Here is an 8,160-nt window from a genome sequence, read left to right as displayed (position 1 = left end):
TTAGGCTGGATATCAGGAGGCGCTACTTCACGGTCAGGGCGGCTAGGATCTGGAACCAACTTCCAAGAGAAGTGGTGCAGGCTCCTATCCTGGGGGTGTTTAAGAGGAGGTTAAATGAACATCTTGCTGGGGTCGTTTGACCCCAGTATTCTTTCCTGCCATGGCAGGGGGTCACCATGCAACTATGTGTAGTAGCTACTGTGCAGTAGATTAGGCTATTGCACAATTTTCTACTACCTGTAAAAGCACTCCTGGGAAAAGCTTACTGCACAGCATTTTACTGCGTAGTAAGCTTACATCAATAGCACGTGTAGACACACCCACTAAGTAGGGTTTGAGTAGTCTTAAGGTTAAGCATATAGACTGGTAGATAAAGCAGCCAAAGACATTGCTTGCTGGGAAAAAATATTTTTTCCTTGCTATGGCCAAGACATTCCTCATTAGGGGAACTGTAAGGAAAATACACTGCTCTTCAGGGAGAGGAAAAGGAAGAATGCACATAATTATTTAGTGAAACAATAAGAAAGCAATAAAATATTCAGAGTGGAAGTTAAGACTAGACCTTTGGTGTGAGAAAACCTTATAATATGGAATCAGGACTGGGTTCTAGTTACATGTCCCTCATTAGAAAATGTTCTTGTTGTATATAAATAATATTGCTTCTGAAACTGCTGAAGGACTGTATTCTGTACATCTTAGGGTGTAACCAAACATTTGTGGGAACCAGTTTAGATTTAGGCAGATAACTTTAAGCTGCTTAAACCAAAACCAGGAGTGGCATGTACAGCATTTGCTGCTGCTGGGAGTGGTGTGAGCAGCCCAAGGTAAGTAACTCACGGTCAGAGAATGGGGTGGAGGCGGTGGGATTGCCATGTCTGGGAGGAGAAGTTGGGGGTCAGGGCTGGGGTTAGGAACAGTGCAGCTGTGGATCTGTGGTGAGTGGCTGGGCTTTCCCAGCCCCAGGGCTGTGCTGTCAATACATGCAGACATTCACTACGCTGTGTTAACCCATTTTAGATCAGGTTGATGCAGCTCAATCTAAAGTTAGTTTACATCTGAGGCCCTCTGAACACCTGCACTCCCGGCCATTTAGATCTACTTACTCTTGGTTAAATGTAATACTTATATGTACCCTAAATGGAAGGGAAATGTGTTATAAAACACTTTGTTCTAGATCTTCTGTTTGATAATACTTCCAAACAATGTTTCATTTCTTGTTTATTAGAAACACCAAATGCAACAAACAGTCTTACAGAAAACTCAAAGGTAATGAACTATATGGACAAGGACAAGATATATGGAAAGATTAAGAATTCCAACGACTGTCTTGGACTAGGAAGGTTAAAATTAAAATAATTGGAAATGCTAGACTAAATTCACTATTCATTCCATTGAACAGTTTTACTTCAAAGTCATTTAACAATTTGGTTACAGGTTCCTTTAAAAATGCAAAACAGAAAGGCCACCAAATAAATCATTCGGTCATAGCTTTGTCCAGAGTCAAATGACAGCATCAGTTCTTGCTATTTTTCAGCAATGGCTTGCAAGGTTATGTTGCGCAAAGCAATCAATTCTTCAGCATGGCTAAATATAGCCTATGTGCTGTGCAGCAGAGTGGAAGTCTTATTGTGCTTTTTTGTGGTTTATGACACGTGTCAATGATTCTGGTGAGGCAATGATTGTACAATTTTAAAGAAGCTAAAGAACTGTTAAATGAAAATAGAATTAAATCCACCTAACAGTTACTAAGGAAGACAGAGTAAAGTGAACTGTTAGGCCTCATTGAGTTGCCCACATTCTAAAACTGCTATGCTTGAGGCAGTGTGACTCATCTGCACTTTAAGTTAGTGGTGAAAGCTAGTATATGATAATTAGTTAGCCAGAAGGTGGCACTTTCCAGCTGCCTAGAAATTGTCCTGGTTCCACCCCAAAGTACTTGTAAGAGAAACAAAAAACAGGGTGTAAGCTAAAATTGATGAACATGGTAATGATTGTCATTGTTTTTGAAACCCTGATCAAAAAGGAGCATTTCTGACAGTAAGTTTCCTTTACAGTTTTGACATTTCTATAATAATTTGTTGCATGATATGAAATATTAAATTGATATGGTTTCACATTGTTGGATACCAGATAGATGTATGCTTCATTTTAGTAACTCCTAAATACAAAGAATATATTTTATGATTGAATGAGAGGTAACTCCAACAATTTGAGAGCAAGAAAATTTAATTAAGTGAAACTGACAAAAAAACCCCCATGAGATATTTCTTTTAAATTTTTTGATAACTTGCTCTCCCATTTTCTTAACTCACTCCAGTGTTTAAGACAACAAATTCTATAAGGTAAACAATGAACATCTCAAAGGGCTCCTATAGACATGAGGGGAGCTGGAAATCCAGTGCATCAGAGCAGACTTGATTAATCAAGTCTGCTGGAGCACAGAAATTGACACTCTAGCAGTCTTCTGTGTCGCATGTATCAGCAACCCCATGCTGAAAAAATGGCAGTGGGGCACTTTGAAATAAAACATATTCAATGATCTTTAGTTCAAAGCATACTGCCTCCATTTTTTCAGCACCGGGATGCTGATACACGACACGCGGGCGCTTTCAACTAGTGCAGCTTACTAATTAAAAGCGCCTGGCACTGCATTCCAAAGCACATGTAAAAATGCCCTAAGAGATAACTAGGAAATGAGGGTTTAATATGCATTTAAAAAAGAGAACATTAGCCACAAGAGAAATCAAGTTATAAGTCAGGTGGTTTCTTACATTGCAGGGAGCAATGAGAAATGAGATTGTTTCTAAGGCTCCCTCCAGATGTTACAAAAAAGTTGCATGACACTTGCTTTTAACCTGCAACAATTTTAACATGCCAGATGGTCAGACAAGTTATTGATGAAAATGGCAAACCTGCAACAAACCTGAAAAATCCTCCTCAGAGAAGTTCCCAATTAAAGCAGTAACCTCTTTATGATGCAGAAGCATCCTGCCGAGTGAACTGTAATCCCTGATTGAACTGCGTTCTCCTGCCTGCACACCTTCACTGTAAGGGGACTGTTGTGACTGATGCTGAACTCTGCAATATGTGAGAAAATTTCTCCTCTCTCCTGGTCAGGAAAGTTACTGGGCTACTGGACCCAACAATACTCATTGGCCCCATCTTGCCCCCCTCTCAAAAAAGTGGTGGAGAAAATGCCTGTTTTCTTGCACTAACCTTCCCCTAAACCTATTGACAGATGCTTGATTTTGAAGATCCCCATCAACTCTCAAAAACTGAAAAGAGAAGCAACAGAACACTGAAACTCAAAACGTTTACTTTAGACCTGCTGCTTCTACAATATATTCCAAGAATTTGCTTAGAAAAAAAAGAGGTGGGGGAAAGGGACACAGGTCGGGGGGAGGAGGGGAACGTCTGAGTGGAGGAGAAAGGCAATGGAGATGGCCCATTTAATGAAACTATTACAGAATGAATCCTTCCAGCACAGAGCTGGAGAGGCATAGGAAAAAGCCAGGAGCCAGGTCCACACAGGAGAGGGGCTCACTTGGGAAAGCAGCTCAAAAGCTCCCCCAACTGGTGATAAGCAGAAGTGCAACCTTGTGTGCTGCTTTCCCCTCCATTCCCACACCAAATTAGGCCCTTTAACATCTGGCTATGACATATTCTGCAAGTTTTTGTTGAGCAAAGAAAACCAACTTTAAGGTCAAAGACTTAGGATGACCTCACACTAGGTACAAACAGGGATTCATTTCAAACAGTGGAAATTTCTGAGACATTTCATAGATTATAAGGCTGGAAGGAACCTCAGAAGATCATTGGGTCCAGTCCCCTGCTTCCAGAAAGGAAGGTGACCCCAGCAAGGTGACTGGCTAGTCTTCCCTTAAAGAATTCCAGGGGAAGTGATTACACCACCTCTAGAGGGAGCTTATTCCACAGACTAGAGACCCTAGTTATGAAGTAAGTTTCCACCCATAGCACACTTTCCAGAAGAGGGAGACTGCAGACATTCATCCTGCAACCACCTTGTCTCCCCTGCTCTCCACATGTTCCCAAGACTACAATGAACCTGGTCTGTGGAAGGGGTAGGGACAATGCCTGCTCCAATCCTCCCACTGGAGCAGCAGGAGGAGGCTCCCTACACCTTCCCCAGGTCACAGGCTCAGAAATGGGTGGGAAGCAGCCTTCTCCACACTACTTCCAGTTTCCAGGAATGGAGTGAAGGCAATGCCTAGTCTGGGGAAGAGACGGGAGCAGCTGTGGCTGCTCCCCTCCCCCCCAGAGCAGCCAGTCAAAGTTCCAAGCCTATCTACAAGCAGTCTCAGGGAGCCACAAAGAGGATGCAGTGGGACAAGCCCTTGCCTGCTTCTCACTTTGGGGACTCCAGAGTGAGAAGCAGGCAGGAAGCAACTGTTCGCTTCTTCTCCCCTCCACCCCTCCCAGTCTATGGAGTGAGAGCAGTTGCCTCTGAACTTCTGCAGACTGAGATGACCCCTGTTTCTAGAAAGCATGGTCCCCTTACTCCACAGGTCTACTCCCTCTGTTCCCTGGGAGATGTTTAAGCCTCAGGAAAATGCAGATATTCATTCTCACAAGAAATTTTCTCCTGGGAGCGATTTTTATCTGGTTGCAGTCAGGTTATTTTTCACTTGGAATGGCCATTTTTGCTCTGGGAGAGAAAGCTGGAGCATCTATACACTTCTGGTCAGACGTCTTGGATAGTGATGATTCTTCTGGTACAAACTGAACATCTGTACATGGCCACTGCGGGCAAAATTCTGCTTTCAGTGAGGACCATTTAAATTGGACATAATCTCTGTGAAGCTTCTCCAGATTTGCGTAGGTTTAACTGACTTCATTTTTAGGCAGGCAAGGTATTTTGTAATATCTTAGGAAGCAACTGTATAATTGGGAAATATGCTAGATCAGGTTTTGGGCACAAATTGACCCTTCTGGGAAAGAAGCAGGCACTGGCCGGTTTATTCATTACTAATTACTACTAATCACCAGCAGATGTCCCACTCCCCTCAACTTCTTAAATTGTCAGTTATATGAAAGGGAAGAAGTCATATTCAGAGCCCACTTTCTCAGCAGAATTAGATCACGCTGCTGTGTGACTTCTGTTATTTCTTTTCTGATCAATGTTAAATTGGCTGTGGAACTGTTTCTAAGGAATTGCTCGCAAGTCCAATATTGCTCACACTGCACATAACTGAATGCTGGCATAATCATTAGATTTATTTTACAGTTTCATATACTAGTATGGAATAAAAAGTGTGTCTAAAATATCACATGATACTTTCAGAAACCTAGCAGTCATAGCAAGACTTGAGGAAGCATGTCTTGATTCTGCATCACAGCAGGGCTATGCTGATCTCTGTGGCTGAAGTTATTAAGAAATAGCCTGAAGCCTCCTCCATCCCTTGTTTTAAAACTGTAAGATCAGAGGAGTTTGCACAAAGAAGATCTCAGGTTCTGGTAAATGTCTCATATATCTGTCCCCCTGCTTTGCTATGACATATGGCAATGCACATAATTCAGGTGAGGGAAAAAATTGGCTAAGAAAATTGGCCAATTTCACTTCACTGGCCTCAGTAGTCTCTGGCAAGACAGCAGATTCCTTTATATTCTGTTCTGGCATATTTCTAGTTTAAGAGCATTGTTGGGCTTGCCTGCTTCTTGGAAATACAATGCTGTGTGTTTCTGAAATCCCAAAGCATGATGGGTTATAGCAGTACAATCACTCAAGTTGCCAAAGAAAAAATGCACACTGTTTTAAAATTATGTCAATGATAAATTATAAACATTTAGTACTTCAAGTGAATATAACTGTATCCTGAGTTAAATGCATTCCTAGGTTGACAGTTGATGCCGCTATTGAACTCAGGATACAGGATGTACTTCAAAGCTAATACTGCACCAATTAATTACTGCACTGTAGAAACATGACTGGGTTATAAATGGCAAACTGCGTATGAAGAAAAAAAGACCATACTACTGTAGATTTTAGCACTAGCACTACAGCACTGTTCAAGATCCCGATCCCAGTCAGGAACACTGTCAAGCTAGCAGTTAGAAGGAGTGCCCTTAGCCAGCTTTCCTTTGTTGTTTCCTCACTTAACTGTAACAGAATAAGCATCTCCAGCAGTTTTGTGGCAACCTCCTTTGAAATACTGCACAAAATTGTTTCCTATTTTCTATCATCTCTTTTAAATATATTTCTTCAACTTTCTCAAACTGCTGCTTCCAAAACACTGCAGTCTGATAAGGGAATGGGAAAGAGAATCTTTTAAAAATAATAATAATAAATTCTTTTAAAAATGAAGCTAATGTTGTAGAGAAGGGTAGAACTTACTTTAAAGTATTGAGGGGAGAAACTCTTGGCGACTGCTCTTCCACAGAAGCAAGACACATAAGGGAGTAGGTCAGGGGCCTGATGGTTTGCTAATCAAGATACTCTCAGCAATCAGGACTAGTTGAACAATAATGAATGGTAGAACTGTGTCATTATCACAGCTGTGCACCTTAACTGTGACTCTTCCATCACTAGATAACTGTGTTATTCTTAGCTACGCTGAGGCTGATTTATAGAACACATCTTTCTCCTGGGGTTATGGTAGTGTTTGCCCCTCTGGTTTTTGCTGTGCCAAGGAGAGAAGAAATGCCAACAATAACCATTGTGCCCTTTACACCTCACATTTTAGAGGCTCATTCTGACAGGAAGTTAGCTAAACAAGAGGAAGGGAGGAGTCATAATTTTATATACAGTAAAAGCCCTGTTATCCAGCATTTTACTAACCGGCATTTCTGGCTGGCCAGACACGGGATGGGGAGGGAGGAACCTCACACTGCCACCCACCACCCTGTGCTGCTGTCACTCCACATGCAGCCGCCACCCCCCACTCCTGCTTTGCATCTGGCCAGAAACCCCTGTGCCTCAGGTAACTAGCATTTTTAGATTACCAGCACCCCTCATTCCCCCACTCATGCCAGAAAATACCGTATCGCTGTGCTGCTATAGGCTGTTATGTCTCTCTCTCCCTCTGTGCCAAGAATGTTTACAGCTATCACCACCAAACACATTTTTAGACCATTTATTTAAAGTGAAAAGCCCCAAAAATTCAAAACTGGATAAAAATTTTGCAGGTCAAAAATGAAAGGTTTAGCTCCAAAAGCATCCCATTGAACGTGCAAACACTATCATTGTAAACTGTCTTGTGTCCACACTCATTACTGGTCTCTTAACTTCTCTAAGGCAGAGTTCAAAGCTACACAGAATCAACAGAAATCCTTCCACTGACCTTGTAAGTTCTTATAAAGTTCTTCAGTCTATAAATATTGCACCATATCTTGACCCCTTACCATAGTTTGAATAAATAGAATTCAAACTAAAGTTACCGATCTGCTATTTAGGAAACTATTTGAATTAAGGTGGCAGTGCTCAGCATGAAACAAACCAGGCTGTTTAAATAACACAACTTTATAAAATATCTCCCTTGAAAATCAATCTTAAAAAGTTTGGTTTACTGTTGAAATCAGAAAATGCTGTTAACAATAACAGACAGCTAAGAAGAAAAATGATCAGCAAACTTGCATGCATACATAAAAGATGAACAGGACCATGTTGCTACTGTACTACATCACTGTGTTTTAAAGACTGTAGTAGAAGTATTTATATGAGAGAACAACAGTGGGCAAAATACGGCCCGCGGGCCAGATCCAGCTTGCCAAGCCATTTTATCTGTGCATGGGACCCCTAAAATATTTAGAAAATTATTATCTGCCCCTGGCTGCCTGTCAAAGATGACAGAAGCCAGGGGCAGTAGGACCAAGTGGCTGTAGAAGCAAGGCCTGCCTGGCCCTGCCCCCCCCCACCCCAACTCCTAGCTGGAAGCCGCTGCTCAGCAGAGGCTTCTGGCCTGGGACCCTGGGGCTGTTCCTGCCTCCCTGTGCCAGAGGGAAATTCAGATAAGAAGAGGGGGGAAGGACTCAGGGGGATCACCCCAGTCCTCATGGTTGGGCCAAGCTGGCTGCTGTGATCCTGGTGCTGCAGCCAGCAACCAGGTGGTGCTGGAGTGGCCAGTGCGGGGTGGGGGTGGAGAGGAGCAGTGGCAGCCTCAGGCAGGGAAGCAGTACAAGTAGCAGCAAATGGCGGAGGAAGGG

Source organism: Crocodylus porosus, unplaced genomic scaffold, assembly GCF_001723895.1.
Source record: "Crocodylus porosus isolate Cpor-Errol unplaced genomic scaffold, CroPor_comp1, whole genome shotgun sequence".
Lineage (NCBI taxonomy): Eukaryota > Metazoa > Chordata > Crocodylia > Crocodylidae > Crocodylus > Crocodylus porosus.
The sequence above is the reverse complement of the archived record's forward strand: the minus strand, read 5'-3'. Positions refer to the sequence as shown.